Source organism: Furipterus horrens, unplaced genomic scaffold, assembly GCF_987537825.1.
Source record: "Furipterus horrens unplaced genomic scaffold, mFurHor1.1.pri manual_scaffold_17, whole genome shotgun sequence".
In the NCBI taxonomy this organism is placed as follows: Eukaryota; Metazoa; Chordata; class Mammalia; order Chiroptera; family Furipteridae; genus Furipterus; species Furipterus horrens.
In genome coordinates, this window is record NW_028327187.1 from 102,704,770 (window position 1) to 102,725,497 (window position 20,728).

General features: G+C 43.7%; 1 pseudogene; it reads left to right on the forward strand.

The window, feature by feature from the left end:
- Nucleotides 1-11,793: 11,793 nt before the first annotated feature.
- LOC149991720 (DDB1- and CUL4-associated factor 8 pseudogene) lies at nt 11,794-15,922 on the forward strand (annotated as a pseudogene).
- The last annotated feature ends 4,806 nt before the right edge of the window (nt 15,923-20,728 follow it).

Sequence of the window (20,728 nt, forward strand, 5' to 3'; positions counted from 1 at the left end):
CACTGATCTTATGTCCGTTGGGGAGTGTCCGAGGGACGCCTGGACTCACGGCCCCGCGCGCCTGGGCCAGTGAATGAGAGCACTTCCCTATGTGCGCCCCCGCAACCCAAGGGTAGGGTTGAGGAGTGGATTAGCGCGCCCCTGCGCCTGGGCTCCTCCAGAACGGCCTACCACACCCAAACTTTCCTCCCCTCTCCACCGTCCACTAGAGAAAAATATAAAGGAGAATTATGTTCTCACTTGCCCGGCAGCACGTTGTCTCCTGTCCTTCAGCGCCAATGCCACTTGGTCGAGTCCCGTCTCTGCCAGCGGGCAGAGATCCGCTCTCCGCCTGACTCCTCTCTGGGGTAGCCTGTGGTCGCCAAAAATCCTTTGTGTGCTTCCCGCCACAGCTCGGGCAGCCGCCCCAGTCAGGAATCCCGTTTCGTCCCCTTTTTCTCCGCTATCCTCACTAAACAGGTTGTTCCCAGATGGATTTTCTCTAATCCAGCAGTGCCTTGGCTCAACTCCCGCCAATGTCCAGCTGCTCACTGAGATGTTCTGTCTGCAATTAGACCAAACTGCAGACGGGTCTCCGGAGCCTAAAACCGCAACCTCTCCTCACTCCTCCGCCATCTTACCTCTCTCTTTGTTTTTTGGATTTGTCTGCTTTGACTTCCCTCCTTTGTGGTACGAGATTCTTTATAGGAGATCTAGGGGTTTCAGTGGTGCAGTCCCTTTGATCTCCTGAGCCTGATGTTCTTGGGGTACCCTTTATGTCGTTTGTTTATGCTGTCTGGTTATATTTCAGATGCTCTTTGGTAGGATCTTCCCTCTGGCTAGTTGGTTGCGAGTCAGTCTGTCCACTTTGTCTTGAGTTTCAGTTCAGCCTTTGTGTGTCGTCTTCTCTTTCTGGATCCACAGCTGGTGTAATGAGGCGGGCCAGAGGTTCCTGATTGTTGCAGCAGCGGTGTGCGCCCTGCCCTCGGTGGCGGCCGGCATTGTTTTGGCGCCTGTTGGAGCCGGCTGGGGTGCTTGTGCACGCGCACACGTGCGCGCGCAAGGTGGCCTTCATACTAGCCTCAGGCCTGCGGAGCCGCGCCTCGGGAGTCGGTCTGTTGCCCCTTGGGGTGGGGCCCCGGACACTTGTGCAAAGTGGACGCGAGCGTCTGTGAGTCGCCGCCGCCCGCTGTTCCCGCGCTGCAGCCGCCCACCGTTCCTGCACCCGTCTGGGCGGGCACGAGCAGAGCCCACGCAAGTGGTCTGCGCTCCAGCCTGGCGCCCACTGGAGCTGGCCAGGGGTGTCTGCGCACGGTCTTCTGCGTGCACAGCGGGCCCTCCCTGCGCCCATTGGGGCACTGATCTTACATCCGTTGGGGTGTGTCCAAGGGACACCTGGACGCGCGGCCCCGCGCACCTGGGCCAGTGAATGAGGGCACTTTCCTGTGCGCACCCTCGCGACCCAAGGGGAGGGTTGGGGAGTGGGCGAGCGCACTTCTGTGCCTGCGCTCCTCAAGAATGTCCTATCACCCCCGACCTTTCCTCTCCTCTCCGCAGTACACAAGAGAAAAATATAAAAGAAAGTCACGTTCTCACATGCACAGCAGTACGCTGTTTCTTGTCTCTCAGTGCCAGATGCCACCTGACGCAGTCCTGGCTCTGCCAGTGGGCAGAGATCCGCTCTCCTCTGGATTCCTCTCTGGGAAGCCAAACAGGTCGTTCTCAGATGGTTCTTCTCTATTCCAGCAGTGCCAAGGCTCGACTCCTGCCAGTGTGCTGCTGCTCACTGAGATGTTCTCTCTGCAATTAGTTCAAACTACAGATGAGTCTCGGGAGCCAGAAAGCACAGCCTCCCCTCACTCCTCCGCCATCTTCTCATGCCTCCAGTTTCTATTTTACTTGTGACGTCTGATGTTGAGGATTCAAAAGGCCTCCAAGCTTCAACGGGAATTATGTGAGGTTCTGCCTGACAACCATAGGGGAACAAAGCAGAAAACGGCAGTTCTTTGTTCACAACCAGGAAAAGCCGTGGCTCCACGGGCTTTGTTAATGTCCGGGGGCTTCAGATGCAGCCATCTGTGCAAGGTGAGTCTTCGTCTGGAATGGTGAAAAAGAGTGGAGAAGAGGTGCTTTCCTCCTTGGAGCTGAGGCGGGAACCTCAGGAAGCAGGCCAGAAATTGTCTTTCGGAGAGTGCGGTGAGGGTCCCGGGTTGCTTTGCTACATAGCCTGAGACAGATATTGATGTATGTATTTCTAAGAACACATTAGGTAAGGTACAAATTTTTAAATAAAAGTATTATATAAATATATATAGTAGTGGCATAGGGGATACATATATATATGAGCTTTACTTGTTCTCCTTCTTAAAGTCTATGTTCAATTGGCACATTCTCCATTGTTTGTTTGTTTGTTTTTGCCAAGATTTTGTAAAAAACAATTTTTATTCCAACATCCTTATCCTCACCTCCTGCTTCTTTTTTCGCCTTAACATATCACCTAGTATTAATGTATCAGGACATGGGTTATTATTTGTCTTCCTCATTCTTTTATCCATTGCATTTACAACACGGCCTGGCATTTATCTAGTAGGCAGTCAATAAATATTTCCCCAAGCAAATTTGTTTTTGAAAAAAAAAATGTGAAGAGCATGCTTCCATTTATGTAAAAAGGGTAAAATAAGAAAATGTCCTAGTTAATAACTATTGAGGAAGTAATTTATTGAATTTAAATTAAAACATTAATTTAAAAATAGGTGGAATCCAAAGCTCCCTGCAAATAAAGAGTTTTATAATGCGTGTCATGTTTAGCAAGATGAAAACAATAAGTCTTCAGTTCTTTAAGGTGAGAGATAAAGGAGAATAGGAGAAAGTAGCTTTCGTGAGGTATACTTAAATGCAAAATGGTCCATCCATTTTAAGTGTATGGTATCATGAGGTTTTTTTGGAAGTATATTTTATTAATTGTTTTGTTACAGTAGTCCTAATTTTTTTTCCTTTTGCTTCCCTATGCCCAATATTCCCCTTCCCTCCAGCAATCCCTCTCCCCTTAGTTCATGTCCATGGGTCATGCATATAAGTTCTTCAGCATCACCCTTTTCTATATTATTCTTAACTTCCCCTTGTCTATTTTGTACCAACCAAATATGCTTCTTAATCGCTGCACCCCTTCCCCCTCCCGGGTGATAACCCCCCAAATGACCCCCCTACCTATGATTCTGTTCCTATTCTGGTTTGTGTAGTTGAATTTTGTTTTTATTTGTTAGATTCAGTTGTTGATACCCGTGAGTTTGTTGTCATTTTAATGTTCATAATTTTGATCTCTTTTTCTTAAGTCCATTTGACATTTCATATAATAATGGCTTGGTGATGATGAATTCCTTTAGCTTTACCTTGTCTGGGAATCACTTTATCTGCCCTTCCATTCTAAATGATAGCTTTGCTGTATAGAGTAATCTTGGTTATAAGTCCTTGCTTTTCATCACATTGAATACTTCTTGCCAGTCCCTTCTTGCCTGCAAAGTTCTTTTTGAGAAACAAGCTAATAATCTTACAGGCACCCCTTTGTAGGAAACTCTGCTTTTCTCTTGCTGCTTTTAAGATTCTCTCTCTGTCTTGAACCTTTATCATTTTAATTATGATGTGTCTTGGCGTGGTACTTTTTGGGTCTAACTCGTTTGGGACTCTCTGTGCTTTCTGGACTTGTATGTCTATTTCCCTTGCCAAATTTGGGAAGTTTTACTTCATCATTTTCTCACATAAGTTTTCAATTTCTTGCTCTTTCTCTCCTCCTTCTGGCACCCCTGTGGTTCGGATGTTGGCATGTTTAAAGTTGTCCCAGAGGTTCCTGAGGCTCTCCTCATTTTTTTCAATTCTTGTTTCCTCATTCTGTACTGATTGACTGGTTTTTTTTTTTTCCTTCCTTATATTCCAAATCATTGATTTGAACCCTGGTTTTTTTCCCCTTCACCATTGGTTTTGTGTGGATTTTCCTTCATTTCATTTAGCATAGTCTTCACTTCTTCCCTTATGCACTTGCTGTACTTAAGCATTTCTGTTAGCCTGTGAGCATCTTTATCACCAGTGTTTTGAACTCTGTGTCTATTAAGTTGGCTATCTCCTCATCGCTTAGTTCTCCCACTGGAACATTGATTCGTTCCCCCTTTCGGGCCATACTTCTCTGTCTCCTCATCTTGACAGGCTCCCGTGTTTGTTTGCCTCAGTGTCTTAGGTAAAGCTGTTGTTCCTGTTCTGTTGTAAGGGGTGGAACCTTAGGTGTTTGTCAGTAGAGGGCGACCCATGAGATGCGCGGTCGGGTCTGGCGCCAGGAACGCTCCCCAGGTGTCCCTCCCAACCCCTTAAAACATGTGACCGCGCTTTCCGCGGGCCTACGGCACCCCCAATCCCCCAGCTTCGCCCCTCCCCTCCCCCGTCCAGATGAGCACTTCCTCTCTGCATTTTCACTTGTCGGACCTCCATGCAGCTTGACCCTCCGGAACTTCTGGTTGTCTCCAGTCCTGAGGCAGCTGTGTTCCCTCCCAGTTATGATGGCAGACGCAGTGTGTCTGTCTAGGTCTCCATCCCGGCAGTAAGTCGGTATCATGAGTTTTATGAAATGTTCTTAATCATATAGCTGTTAAAATTAAAAACAAATGGAGACCAGCCTTGACAATCTCCCGAACAGGCAAAACCAGCGTAGTCTTACAAACAGAGTTTAGTTTAACTTATTTTGCAAGAATAACTTGACCGGGTCATATCTTGCTTATGCCTCTCAAAATCAGAAGCAAAACTTGAACAGTTTCCCAAGGTTTGTATGAGGTAATCACTGAAAATTCTGATATTATAACCAATCACTGTGAAGAATAAACAATCAGTGTTTCCTTATTATATAAGTTGCTTTATGACAATATGTACCTCATTTTAAAAAATTGATTTTAGGAAGGGGAGAAAATTGGAACTGTTGTAACAATATAATCAATAAAAAACATTTAAAAAATTGATTTTAGGGTTTATTTAGAAGCCATATATGAAAATTGACCATGTTGCATTACAGAGTCAACGTGTATTTGGCTAAAATTAGCCATGAAAACGTGTATTCTAGTCCTCTTCTTTGCATTTTATTAAACTGACTCAAAGTGACCAAACCCCACTATTCACCCCTTTTCCCATCAAATGGATTCATAAATTTTTAAAGCACTTTATAACCACCATTCCCCACCCCCACCCCGGCAACAACATTATCCAGTAAAAGCTGGACCAGAAACAAGGTTATAGTCAGAAGTTAAAGTGGAGATCCCCTAACTCACCCAAAATTTAAATGTTGGCACTAACGTAGTGGGTGGATTGGTAGAAGGGTGGCAGTGAGTGGGGAAGGTGAGAGAAAGACTGAAGAAAAAGAACACATAAACAGAGAGTGGTGTGATCTACAGAGCAATCAATCTATGTACCCAAACAGTGCATAAACAAGGATGCCAGGTTCATCACACGAACAGATTCAGTGGCGAAAGACAGCACCAACAAGAAGGATGGCCAGCGCTTCTACTAAGGTCAGGCCCAGGGCACTGTCCAAGTATACTTACTGCATGCTGACAAGACGCCCAAAGTGCTCACTCACCACATCTGATTATTGAGACAAAAGTGTGGGCAAGAGAGCAAGGGGTGTGTCACACGTGAGCAGTAACTGCCCAATAGTGAAATGCGGCCTGTTATATTTCAGAGTTTGAAGTATCACATTAGGAGTGAAAAAAGGAAGTATTCCAAAAATGGAGAAAAGCAGAAATTTCTTTCTGCATGGAAATGAGGGGAGAAAGAAAGAGTGGCACTACTCCCAATAATAGATGTTTAATAAAATATATTCTTGTTTACTTTTAAAATCTAAAGTGTTTAATTCTCAAGCATGGGAGGGTGGTAGTGCTAAAAATTCCATCACATTACACTAGCATGCTTTTGCATTTTAGTTTCATAGTTTTTTTTCACACATTAACATGACTATCCATCTTACGTACCCTTAGAAATAATGCTCTTATTCATTTAAGTATATTCATATCTCTATTGAGATGCATGAATATTCAATTTTCTATGTTCAGTGGCTGCTTTATTAAATGCACAATTAGTAACTAATGAAAATCAAGGACAATTTAATTTTCAAAACTATATTTTTCTTTTTCTTGAACGGTACACTTTCTGTGACTCACTGAATAATGCAACCAATAGAAAAGTGTGATACATATTAATAGCTCAAACTTTCACTAACACACTTTTTAAAATTTGAAGCAGTTAAAATAATTAAAGTTGGAGCTGCGTTCATTTTTTAAGACAGATGATACTCATTCATTCTTTGGAGATATTAATACATTTTTGGCATTAATAAAAAGAGACAAATAGACTAATTACAATGAAGTGACTTCTATATTCTGTTGTGGTAGATGCTTCTCTTCTAACTTTAAAATTATTCACATCTTCCCAGGACAGGGCAACAATTAGCCTTGCAGAGTGGATTGGAAACAAAATGTAAAGACAGGATGGCACATAAGAAAGTATTGGGTAAAATAGCAACTCCGACCAAAGGAAGTATTGGGTAAAATAGCAAATCTGGCCAGATGGAGAGATGAATGACAATAAGAACATGAGGACTGAATCCCTTCAGTATTTAGTGTTTTTTTTCCTGCCTGTGGAGGGTACTCTATCAAAAGCATGAGCCCAACTTTGTTATCTTCTGAACTCATTTTAGTTGTTCACAACACTCTCTTTGCATAATGTTTCTTTATTTTCAATGCATGGTGTCTATTAAATAATTATGAACTATGAAAATTCGTTCCTTCTAATAGGCATATTTTAAGATGTGTCATCAATCCTAGCTTGTGGAGTAGGAGAATGGTGACAGAAGGTTTGGAAAGTTTCTGTGAATAAGTCAAATGCTGTTTCTCCTACTTTCTACAGAACATCCATATCAAGAGTGGGGTCAGCAGATTCCTTCACAATTTTGTAGGGGCAATTCAACTCCCCACATATGGATGGAACTTAGAAGTAGTGAACTTGAAAACAAGCCACTGTGCAACAGCTAAATTAATCCCACTTGGTTGACAACAAATCGTCATCTGCTAATAGAATCAAAAATTTAGGACATCAAAAACCCAATAATTAAATATTTAAGATTAAATATTTAAGATACTAAGGCATGAAAAATAATCACTAAAACGTCAAAAGGATTAAAAACAAATACTAAAATACTAAAGCATTGGAAACAAATATTGATATATACTGAGATGTTGGCTTAATTAGATAAGACACTATGTAACTGTTAAACTGCTTAAGGTGCTTGGAGGTGCTCAAATCCCACAAGCATCTGGAATTCATCATATTCCAAATGAAAGCAGTAATCCCCCACCAAAGCCCACCCCATTCTATCCTATTCTTCCTGAACCAGATTCACATAAGGTAGATAACTGAAATACCGGTGTTCCTTATCTTTCTTTCACAGTCTTTATCCAGTAAGTAGGTCAACAGCATTTCCAGTCAGTCAACACTGAATGCCATACATCTCTTGAATCTGCTCCATCTGTGTTGGCACTGCCATTAAGTTCAAGACCAGCCCATCCTTTACTGGCAATATTCTGATAGCTATTTTTGTTGAATCTTTCATTTGTTTTCAATAAATCTTTACTTGGTGCCTACTCTGTACTCTCTACCAAAAACTGTAGCTATAAAGATGAATCAAAATCAGTACCCACATTTAAGTAACTTACTCTTGAGTAAAGGAAACTATGCATAAAAAAAGTATCAATGATATCTCTTTATAAAACCGTTCTTCCAGATGGAATGTGAGCAATTGTTCCCATTTAGTTTTAAGACATCTGACCTTGCCTCTATCCAGCATATTCTCCACCCTGAGAGTAATCATTATACAATGCAAATCCAGTCCTTGATTAATTATTGAAATATCAATGCATCACCAAGTAGATAAAATCCAACTTCTTCTCTATATGTCTATAAGAAATCAGCAGTTCTTAAAGTGTGTTTGGGGACCCATGGGAAGGGAAGTGGGTCCCTGAGACCCTTTCAGTGGGTATCAAAGGTCAAACATATGTTTATAATAATCTTAAAATGCTATTGGCCATTTTAGATCTAATTTTCTTACAAATGTACATGTGAGTCTTCCAGACATGGCATAATTTATGATAATGCAAAGATGACTTGAAGAAGCAGATATGAGAATCCAAATAACTTCTGTTCGACCACACGATAAAGAAAAATGCAACGCAGGGAAATTAAATTTGTTTTGTTCCCAAAAATTGCCTTTTGGGAAATATTTATGTTAACGTGTAATGGGTTTATTGTTCTTTTTAAAATAAATTAATAAATATTTAAAATTTTGTCAGCTTTAATTTCTAGTGTGGCAAATATCAGTAGGGGTCTCACATAAGGATGAGTCTTCTGGAATTGTCAATAATTTTTAAGAATGCCAAAGGGATCCTGAGACCAAACAGTTTGAGAACCGCTGCAATGAAGCGCCAAATGACAGGCTGGTCTGGTTTAAGACTGCTGTTCATATTTAATCTGGAGTCCAATCACACCGACACTTCCATTTTCCAGAACATGTCGTGCTGTCTCCTCCCTCCTGTCACAGACCATGTGTCAATCTCTGATGGCTTCCAGTCCTGCCTCACACAGAGAAAAGGGACTGAGGCTCGGTGAGGGTGAGGCAGAGGGACATGGGCATGCCTCCCCAACGGCCCAGAGGACAGTTCCGGTCCGGTGGCTGTGTGCTGCTCTGTTCTTCCTCCTTCAATGCTGTTAGGCTCAAGTATGTTTCCTGGAGACACATCTCAGCCCTTTGTCTCCCCCAAACAATCTCTCCTGTCACTCTACTTTCACAGGACCCGCTGTTAACGATTCAAGTAGCGTGTACTTAGCTATTCCAATTATTGTTTTATACTGAAAATTGTTCTAGAATGCAGCGAATTTTATTTTTCTCTTTCATTCCGAATGGCACCCTGAAGTTTCTGGGTTTCTTAGAAATTTCAACAGTATTTCTTAAGTCTAGAAAGCACATTTCAATGTAAGTTTTGCCGACACCTTATGAGATCTTCCCAGAAAAATTTCTACTAAGCTTAGTATGCACTTGGCTTCAGATAATTACCACTTTACAAGTCTGTCTCCCACAGTAGGGTGTTATATCTAAGAAGGCAGAAAACAAGACAAGCCCATTAGGTGAGGGAGGTAATGTAGCATTTTAGAAATGATTCTCTGGAGTCCCCAAACCCACAAGACAATCAGCAATGATTGTCAATCTTTGAATGCCACTTTCAGAATCAGGCTGTCACACTGCTGGTCTGGAAGAGCAATTATACTATAGAGAGAGAGACAAATACCCCATGATTTCACTTAGACCTAGAATATTTTAAAAAATGAACAGCAGAACAAAACAGAAGCAAACCCATTACAAATAGAGAACAAGCTGATGGCTGCCAACGGGAGAGAGTTGGGGGATGGGGAAAAATAAATATCAGGGTAATAGATTCAAAACCACTGAACTAGTAAGTTTAAAACCATTTTAATAGACAAAGGCTGATGGCTCCAACTCCACTTTTATCTTAAAAAGTAGTTATAGTAAAGACCTGAAATATTCAAATGGCTCTGGAAGGTTTCTTCTAAAAAATCTCCCTCCTAGAATAGGACGCTCCTCTTAGATTAAGGAAATAGCTTCTGGGAAAATGAAGCTTATCAGTCAGCCATATCTTAGAGTGAATTACTTTAATCTTTTAATCAAATTGCCCTTGCTTTAATAGCTTGGGTACAGATTATAGTGTACTGGGTCGGCCTGTCCTCCTAAGCTTCATATGTACTTACAAGCCATAAGGTGGGGAAGGACAAAACTGAACTCTACTTCCTCTCTGGTTGAACACACTTGCCGAGCAGAGCAAAAATGGACCCGACTGGGACCTCCAATCCACTGACCCTACCAAATCTGCTCTCTTCATCTTCCCGTTTTTGTCCTTAATTCTCTTTTGTGTAGTTAAATTCGTGGTTCTTTATATGAAATTTCAATAGGTAGAATTTAAGCTCCGTTGCCCCAAACTCCGTTATCCCCTCAAATAGCAAAAAAAAAAAAAAAAAGATTTTGAATTTAGCTGAACCTGGGTATTTGCCTACTCCACTCGTATGAAGTACCTCAAAGGGAGAACTAATAACCACGCCGTCCCGTTTTACTTTTGTGGTATAAAACCACAAGCGGACCCTCTCTGCTGCTGGGCAACAATAGCCACTCCCTTATTAGACTCTTTCTCACATTCACTGAGTTGACTACTCCGCACCTTCTTCTGCCTCAAAGACCCCTTGTTAATGAATACTATGAAACGTTTCATACATAGAAAAGGGTATATCAATGTCTGTGTCTATCTCAGTCAACAAAGAGTAAAAAGGATAATAACATACTTATCCACAATAACCTATCTATGTCTCCAATAATACTGTAAGGTTTCTTTCTTCCAGGTTTAACTTCTTGCTCTCCTCTTAATAAATACCCCGAATTTTAGGCTGATTATTTCCTTGCCTTTCTAAATAGCTTTACTGCATATGGAAACTACAGAGATATGCATGAAAAATGAAATTATCCACTGTTCTTCTCTCATTGTGTTTTTATTCATTCTTGTTTAAAGATTCACTCGCGGTGCCGCACTTAATTTTAATTCAAGAATCTTCATTTTTGAACATGATTCCATTAGAGAAATATATGCTAATTCATTGACCCATGTTGCTCTTGACGGGCTTTCTTTCAGGTGGTTTTCAGGTCGCTGTGCTACTCTTCAGATCACTATGAATAGCCTTTTACGTGTCTTCTCACTGCTGTCAGCGTTGGAACTGTTCTCTCTCTTTAGAAGACCCCACGTCTTAGGTTTGAACAACTTTAAGTTGATGCTGCAATTACTCTGAGGGGAATTTTGTTCTCTGCATTCTTAGTCCGCAACTGTAGACCTTTGGAAATTTACTGACCTCACCATAGATCATTCACTTGTCAGAGCTCTGAAGTTAGCACAGCAATCTCAATGAACTGTTTCCAAAAGTTTTCCTGGCCTAAAAGGCCCCACCCCAAGCCTCTTACCTACTTGAGATACATATAAAATATTGTAAGACCTTTCTTCTTTTTTTTTAAGATGCACTGTCTTACATTTAATTAATCAATATTACAAAGTGTTTGTGCTACGTGCAACCTCATAACACCCAGGTATGTGGGTATCTATAAAAGGGGGGATCTCCAAGCTCTGTCCTACAGGGGGGGCCGCCTAGGGCCTGACCAGAGTGCTTGCTTGCCCAGCCTCCTGTGGACTTTTGACCAGCAGGATTCTGAGTCCTGAGCACAGACCAGCGTTTCTTCACTCAGGCCTTCCCGTCATCCGCATGTGAACCTGCTTGGCAGGTGGGGCTTTTGTAGACAGGGCCGTGTGCAGGCACGTGCCATGTGAGAGTGCTAGGCCAGGGGCTCCAGGGACTGGCCTTCTGGGATCAGGCAAGCAGGCCCCATGGCCTTGCAGCCAGAGGTACACGTAGTTGAGGGAAGAGAACAGGAGGCAGCCCTGTGTGAGTAGCACACTACGTTAGTTGCTGGGAGGACAGAACAGAGAGAGTCCAGAAAGCATCAGGCAGCTGAGAAACCCAGAGACACAGGTACAGCTTGGGCACTGGGAAGAAGCTATACCGACCTGGGTACTCTCTAGTGCCGAGCTGCTAAGAGAGGCTCAGGGGACTGCAGGCAGGCTCCAGCAGGCCCTGGACAGGGCCCATCATCCCCTGCCTATCCCCCCCCCCCCGGAACTGGGCATGGCAGAGCATAACATAAGGCTGGTAAAAAAGGTGAACAGAGGCACAGACATCCTCACTGCAGGACTGGAACTCGGGAGCCGGGAACCGCAGGACCAATCACTGGTACTATGGGTCTGGCGTCTGTTCAAAGAGCATGTCTTCAGTGCTACCGACCTTGGTGTGGTACACTATGCGCCAGAAACCAGAGTCAGAGGATCGGTACCGTCTGCCAGGGTAAAGAGGCCACATGGGAGGGAGCACGCTTGGGGGCAGCTGGCTGGGGCGATTTGAGACCTGAACCTCAGAGAATGTTTTCTTTTTTCTTTCATAAAATCATGGTTGTATTCCCGAGGTATCTTAAACTGAACAGATTCTAAATAACTACACAAAGTCTCTGGCGGAAGAAGGAAAAAGTGGTGCTTCAATTTCAAATGGGTGATGCAGCGCTCTTTCAATGTCTACATTAAACTGGCCAGTTGATTTCAGCCTGGATTACACAGAGGGTCTAAATTACTCTTCTTGATAAAAAGGTTGCCAGATTAAAAAAAAAAAAAAAAAAAGAAAAAGAGAGAAAAGGATACACGTTGAAATTTGTAATTCTAATAAATAATAAGCACCTCTATTAGAAGTCATGCCTAATGCAAAATTTAGGATCTACTGCTGCTGAAAGGGTGTTTATTTTGAAACCTAAAATGCAATGACCTGGGCATTGTGTATTTTATCTGTCCACCCTACGGCCTTGTAACCAATTCGAGCACTCGGGATTTCCCTTAAGCTGTTTGATTCACTGAAGATATTGTTTGTATTTCGGGAACTCAGTATCTGTGGTGGCCTTAGCAATCTTACATTACCTTTGACTATTCATTTCAGAACTGTACATTATCTTCGAGCAAAGCACTGAGAGGCTTAGCCTAAGTGATTTTCCCGAGAAGGATCGGGGTTTTTTATAGGTTCTCTAATAAGAATGTTTGGCAAGTGCAGTATGTTTCAATGTTCAGAAGAAAAAACAGTAAACAAGATAGTTGAGAGTTCAAGATAGCTGCGGGGGCGGGGCTCCGGGCCTGAAAACAGGAAAGGGGAAAAAAAAAATCTGCAAGGCCTCAATTATCGCGAGACCACAGATGGGAAGAAGTCTTTTGAGCTTCCTCAGCACCCGTACTGGATGCGCGCTCTCAGCCACCTACGGTATATCCGGCTTTGGCTTATCTGAAGTGGCGTCGGACCTTTGGATCTACCTTCTTCTCCGCTGTCCTAGTCCCACCCGGCGCTGACCCGCCGCCGTCTCCAGGACTCTAGGACTCTCACAGTCACTACCCGGCTACAGCTAGCGTCTTCCGAGATGTCTGGCCACGGCAGCGGCAGCAGCAGCGGCGCTGATGCCCCAGGTGAGTGGTCGCGAGCCGACGCCATGATGGGGACATCCTCAGATTTCGATTTGAGACCTGAGCCTCAAGTGGGCTTGAGATTGAACGGGGGTGGTGACGGTGCCGGGGCTAATAGTGTTCCCGTCTTTGCCTACACAGAACAGCAAGGTGCAGACGCGGGAAACGACCGCGTCATCTCTGGACGCGTGGAAGGTGGTGGCGACAACACGGCCCGTTACCGCGAAGGCCGGCTGAGAAGGGATGTAGAGGCGGTCCAGGAGGAAGCGGCAGGAGAACAGCCCCAGGTACAGAGCAGCGGGACCAACCCTGATCAGTACCTAGCAGATGAAGATCGGGCCCTGGTGGACTGGCTGTCCACAGAAACATCTGCCCTGCCCCGCCCTCGCTGGAATGTCCTCAGTGCCCTTCGAGATCGGCAGCTGGGTTCAGGGGCCCGCTTCGTACCCGCGGCCTGCGGGTCGAGAGCGTTTGTGCAGCGTTTGAGCCTGCACTGCAGGCTGGAAGGCCACGAGGGCTGTGTCAATAGTGTTCACTTCAACGAGCGGGGCACCTGGCTGGCCAGTGGCAGCGATGACCTGAGAGTGATAATTTGGGACTGGGAACGCCAGCAGCCGGTAATGAACTTGGACTCTGGTCACACAGATAACGTCTTTCAGGCCAAGTTCCTTCCGAGTTGGGGCGATTGCACCCTGGCCACGTGTGGCTGTGATGGGCAGGTACGGGTGGCACAGCTCCCTGCTGCGCCGGGCGATGTTGTTTTCCGGAAGGTGGCCCAACATAGGAGAGCCAGCCGCAATTTGGCTCTGGAGCCGGGCTCCCCTTTCACATTCCTGAGCTCAGGTGAAGATGCTGTTGTCTTTGCCATTGACCTCAGACAGGAGCGGCCGGCTTACGAACTGGTGGTGACGAGGGAGAATGCCAGGAGAGTGGGACTGTTTACAATCTTTGTGAACCCCGCCAATCCTTACCAGTTTGCTGTGGGTGGAAAAGACCAGTTTGTAAGAATTTACGACCAGAGGAGAATTGATGAGAATGAGAATAACGGGCTACTCAAGAAATTCTGTCCTCGTCACCTGGTCGACTGGGATGACCAATTAAATGTCACCTGCGTGGTGTACAGCCACGATGGCACCGAGCTCCTGGCCAGTTACAGCGATGAAGATATTTACCTCTTCCACTCCTCTGGCTGTGATGGAGACCAGTATGTTAAGAGGTATAAGGGGCACAGAAATAGGGCCACGGTCAAAGGCGTCAATTTCTACGGCCCCGGAAGCGAGTTTGTGGTGAGCGGTAGTGATGGCGGGCACATCTTCTTCTGGGAGAAATCATCCTGTCAGGTCGTTCAGCTCCTGGAAGGAGACAGGACCGGCACTGTGAACTGTGTGGAGCCCCATCCTTACCTACCTATGATGGCGAGCAGTGGCCTAGACAGTGATGCCAAGATCTGGGTACCCAGCGCTCCAGCTCCCACTGGGCTTCCTGGGTTAGAGAATGTGATGAGGACGAACAAGAAGTGTCGCGATCGGGAACGGTTGAGGTCCAGTGACACGTTTTACACAATCATGCTTTCCTGTTTTTTGCGTCACCAGCCACAGAGCAGTTTTCGCCTTCTTAGCCGTCGTAGGGTATTTGACATCGGGGGTGCAGAGGCGGATGACCCTTCCAGTGCCTCAGATGTGTCCGATGACGATGACGACAACGGCAGCAGCGATGACTACGATGAAAGCAATGATGACGGCGGCGACGACGACTACGATGATGACGACTACACTGATGACTACGACGACGACGGTGATGACGACGACGACGATGATGATGACGACGACGATGACGACGACGACGATGACGACGACGACGATGATGATGACGACGACAATGACGACGACAATGATGAGGGAGACGAACCCCAAGACCAGTGCAAAAACCAGTAATATGCGCGGTGCCTGACATCCTGAATGGCTGATACCTGATCCAGCACGATGTCACCCTAGTAGGCTGGACTTTTAAGTGTGAAATTCAGTTTACCTAACAGATTTGCCTTTGGTCTTTTCCACGATCCAAGCCACCTTTCATCTCTTCCCTCTGCTTCCCTTCCTTCCTTTCTCACATCCTTCGCCCCTCATTCCTTTCCACTCTCTTGGTCCCTTTAGTCCTCTCTCTTTCCCCCTTGCTTATGCGTGCATGTAGAAGCCATTTATTTATGCTGTTTGTTGTTTGTTCTCTTATGGTTGACTTCCGAAGGTTCCCATTTCTGATGAAAATATTAAGTGGCTTATTGAATACATTATTTCTGACACAGGAAACTGTCTGCTTTCTTTCGCCGTTAGGAGTATATCAATAAGTTCTTTGGCTGAGCTGAAAACTGTACAAATGTGTTGGTTCTTTAAAAGTGAGTAAAACAAGGAAATGCACACATGTACACATGGATATGTACGTGCACAGAGTCTCACACAGAGACACAGAGGGGGCAGAGAGGAAAACGAGACAACAGGTGCTTGAATAAGTTCCATGGAAGGCATTTTGTCTTTATAGAATTAAAAACATTGTGTTGTCCTAGTTTTCTGAATCCATGTGTTAACACTGATTGATTTTAGTTGACGGGGCTGGTAAGGATTAAGTTTAGTGGCATGCCACTCTCTACCCTGTACTTGAATTTTCGTGAAGTTTCATGTCTGAGAACTCCCGCAGGATTACCTTCCACAGACTTCTTTTACGATGGCCAGCTCCTAGAAGATACCGTACAGCAGTATGAGCATTCTTAATACTTGAAAATGCATATATATTTGAACCAACTTGAAAAATGACTTCATGTTGCATTAAAGAGTCGTTTGTTCTAACCGATAACCGTGTGATATCATTATAGTATAAAACCACTAGTGCGTACTCTCTGCTTCTGGGCAACAATTCTCCACTCCCCTATTGAACTCCTTCTCCCGTTCACTGAGTTGACCATTCCACACCTTCTTCTGCCTCAGAGGTGCAGCACAGCTTTCATCTTCCTCATTCATGGCTGATATCCTTCCTTCTCTATTCACTGGAGGAGTGGAAGCTGTGAAAAGAGAGTATGCACATTCTTTCCAGAAAAGACAAAATCCCACCTGCTTATGTGCCAAATATTTTGTCTCATTTCCAGTTACAATCCCTGGACATATGCATTGAATACTATACCCTCACCCTTTTCAAGACTTTTCTTCCTAAAACTCCCATCTCCCCCGCATGAACACTTTTTACCCTTTCTATTCCATCATTGTCACTGGCCTAGATCATCCAGTGGTAAACCAGATGAAAAACGGTTGTCCCCCTTTACATGTATGAATTGGATTGAATCTGTGTATCACCTTGGGAAGTGTGGTCATTTTAACAATATTAAGTGGTCCAACCCTTAGTTACTAATGTCTTGCCAATCAGTTGTGTTTTCATGAAGTTCTTTCATCAAAGTTCGGTAGTTTCCACTGTACAAGTCTTTTACTTCCTTGGTTAGGTTATTCTTACATATGTTATTATTTTTGGTGCTCTTGTAAATGGCAGTGTTTCCTTAACTTCCTTTTGTACACTTCATTTGTATTTATCCTGAGTACAAATACAGACACAGGACAAGAAATCTGTATGCCAGCATTCCTGATAAACATAGATGCAAAACTCCTGAACAAAAAAAAACTAGCAAACCAAATCTAGCCGCACATTAAAATGACCATATGGGATTACTTGTGGGATGCAAGGATGTTTCAGCGTAAACGAATCAATCAAAGCGATACACCATTTAGCAGGACGAAGGGTAAGAGTCACACAATCATCACAATAAATGCAAAAGAAAACTTGACAAAATCCAATACTCTTCCATGATAAGAACCCTTAACAAACTATAGGTAATAGAGGAACTTGCCGTATAGGACATGCCCACAGTTAACATCCATATGCAACAGTGAAAAACTGAAAACTTTACTTTCAGGATTAGGAAAAAGGCAAGGATGCCGGCTCGTGACATTTTGATACAACACCGTGCTAGAACTCCGAGCAAAGACAATTGGGAAAGAAAAAGAAACAGAAGCCATCTGAGTTGGAAAGTGTGAAGTAAAATGAACTGTTTGCACATGACGTCACACACACACACACACACACACACACACACACACACACACACACACACACACCCATACCATGGAGTTAATGAATTTAGTAAAGTTACAGGATACACAACTCTGCCGTCTTCACATGACGCAGTGGGAAGTATCAGCAGGAGAACAGAGGAAGGAGAATAGGAGAATTAATTTGGAGTATTATTTTCAGGGACTCCCTTTTTATCAATTCATGGAGGGATGGGTATGATTTCCCCTGCCCGCTCAGACTCTTCACAGTGTATTTTTTGCCTCAGGATCTTAATAACTGCGCTCTTAATTCCCCACCTTTAGGCCAAGAGGTACAATATAATGTCTTCCTGTTCGTTATGGCCCTGAGGTGTTGATCTTTCCCTTGGGAATTCCCACAGGCTTCTCTCACTTTTGTAAGAATTCCACTTAGGAACTGCTTCAAATTGCCAAGTGACAGGTGCTTCTTGCCAGTAGCCTGACGGATCCACCTCACACTCGCATTCAGTGTAGGAGTAAAGGTTATAATTTCCACTTTCAAAATGTATTCCAAACCTAAACAGTTTAGCCACCTGTATTATCCACGTCCTCATTAAGCCACCTTAATTGCTCACCTGGGTTAGAGCAATAGCTTAGTACTTGTTCTCTCTCCTCCTGCCCCGTTCTGTTCTGCACACAGCAGCCAGCGTCGTCTTTTGAAAAGTAAGCCAGACAATCCAATCGCCTGCTCACAAGCTTCTAAAGGCTTGCCACTACACACAGAATGAAATTAAAATTAAAATTGCTGGGGCTGGGCAGACAGGCTCTATGTAGTCAGCCTTTGCTTCTGATCTCACTGCCTGACGCCCTCTGCAGGGCTTCCCTGCACTGTTTCAGTCACGGTGGCCTCTGTGAAGTGCCACGGACACTCAGTGCTAGTGCTTTAGACCATTTGCACTCAATGTCACTTACCCTACATATTTCCATGCTCCATTTCTCTTTGCCTTCAGCCTCTGATTAAATGGCATCCCATAAAGGAGACCTTGTTTGAATGCACCATCTAAAATAACAAGCCTCCCGTCTATGTCTACTGGACTTGTCTATTGTCTTTTCCCACCACATTTTAAGCTCTATGAGTGAAGAGATTACCACTTTTATCAGAACCTAGAATACCACAATGCACAGCATTTATTTAGGAACTCCAAATAAATCTGTGGAAAATGAATGAATGAGTAAATGGGAATGACAATATACCAAATGGATCAAGTAAATTGAATGCCAGCTTAAAAGAAACCCAAGTTATCGTTTGCTTAATGAACTTGTAGGATAAACGACTCAAACTAATACACCAACATCAGGTTGAAATAACATGGTTCAACCTCTCACAGGAAAACTGTTCCTGGATATGGGACAAGGCATATTTCCAAAGCCAATAATTAAGGATTCCTCCCTGGACAATACCGGGATGAGCATAATAAGGTTTAATGCTCTAGTTTTCCTGGGCACATGTGTGTGTGTGTGTGTGTGTGTGTGTGTGTGTGTGTGTGTTTTGCTGTGTTTTGTTTCTGTGTTTCATGGCTGAGAAGGACCCCTTGTTAATGAACACTATGAAATGGATCATACATAGGTAAACATATATCAATGTCTCTGTCCATGTCAGTCCACAAAGGATAAAATGCTTAACAGCATACCTATATCCATTTTAAGGTATCTATGCCTGCAATAACACTTTAAGGTTTCTTTCTTCCAGATTTTAACTTCCTTCTCTCCTCTTTAAAAATACCCTGAATTTTAAGCCGATTATTTCCTTGCCTTTCTAAATAGCTTTACTGCATATGAAAACTACAGAGATCTGCATGAAAAATGAAACTATCCCTTGTTCTTCTCTCATTGTGTTTTTGTCCATTCTTGTTTAAAGATTCACTCACAGAGCTACACTTAATTTTAATTCATGAATCTTCGTTTTTATACATTATTCCATTATAGAAATATATGTTAATTCATTGACCCATGTTGCTCTTGACAAGCTTTCTTTCAGTTGGTTTTCAGGTCGCTGTGCTACTCTTCAGATCACTATGAATAGCCTTTTACGTGTCTTCTCACTGCTGTCAGCATTGGAACTGTTCTCTCTCTTTAGAGGACCCTACGTCTAGGTTCGATCGACTATTTAAGTTGATGCTGCAATTACTCTGAGGGAAATCTTGTTCTCCGCATTCTTCGTCATCAGTTTATTGTAGTCCTTTAAAATTTACTGACCTCCCCCAAGATCATTCACTTTCCAAAGCTCTAAAGTGTACACAGCAATCACAATGGATTGTCTCCAAAAGTTTTCCTGGCCAACAAGATCCCACCCACAAGACTTTTTCCTATTTTGGGATATATATCAAATATTGTTAGACCCTGATAACATCACAGAGAATGTTCTCCTTTTTCTTTCAAAAATTCATGGTGGTGTTGTCCAAGTATCTTAAATTGAACAAATTCCAAATAAATACATAGAGTCTTGGAGGAGAAGGAAAAGGTTGTGCTTCTATTTTAAATTGGTGAAGCAGTGCTCTTTCAATGTTTACGTTAAATAGACCAGTTGATTTTAGCCCTGATTACACAGAGGTTCTAAATTACTCTTCAAGATAAACGAATCTGCCAGATTAAAAAAAATAATAACAATACATGATGCACATTGACATTAGCAATTTTAATAATAATAAGCGCCTCTATTAGAAGTCATGCGTGATGCAAAATTTAGGATCTACTCATGCTGAGAAAGTATTCATTTTGAAACCTAAAATGCAATGACCTGGGCATTGTGTATTTTATCTGTCCGCCCTACGTCCTTGTAACCAACTCGAGCACTCGTGATTTCCCTTAAGCTGTTTGATTCACTGAAGATATTGTTTGTATTTCGGGAACTCAGTATCTGTGGTGGCCTTAGCAATCTTACATTACGTTTGACTATTCATTTCAGAACTGTACATTATGTTAAGCAAAGCACTGAGAGACTTAGCCTAAGTGATTTTCCCGAGAAGGATCGGGGTTTTTTGTAGGTTCTCTAATAAGAATGTTTGGCAAGTGCAGTATGTTTCAATGTTTAGAAGAACAAACAGTAAACAAGATAGTTGAGAGTTCGAGATAGCTGCGGGGGCGGGGCTCCGTGCCTGGAAACAGGAAAAGAGAGGAAAAAAAAAAAAAAGAAAATATCTGTGCGACCCCAATTATCGCGAGACCACAGACGGGACGATGTCTTTTGAGCTTCCTCGGCACCCATACTGGCTGGGCGCCGTCAGCCAGCTACGGCACTTCCGGCTTTGGCTTATCTGAAGTCGCGTCGGACCTTTGGATCTACCTTCTTCTCCGCTGTCCTAGTCCCACCCGGCGCTGACCCGCCGCCGTCTCCAGGACTCTAGGACTCTCACAGTCACTACCCGGCTACAGCTAGCGTCTTCCGAGATGTCTGGCCACGGCAGCGGCGCTGATGCCCCAGGTGAGTGGTCGCGAGCCGACGCC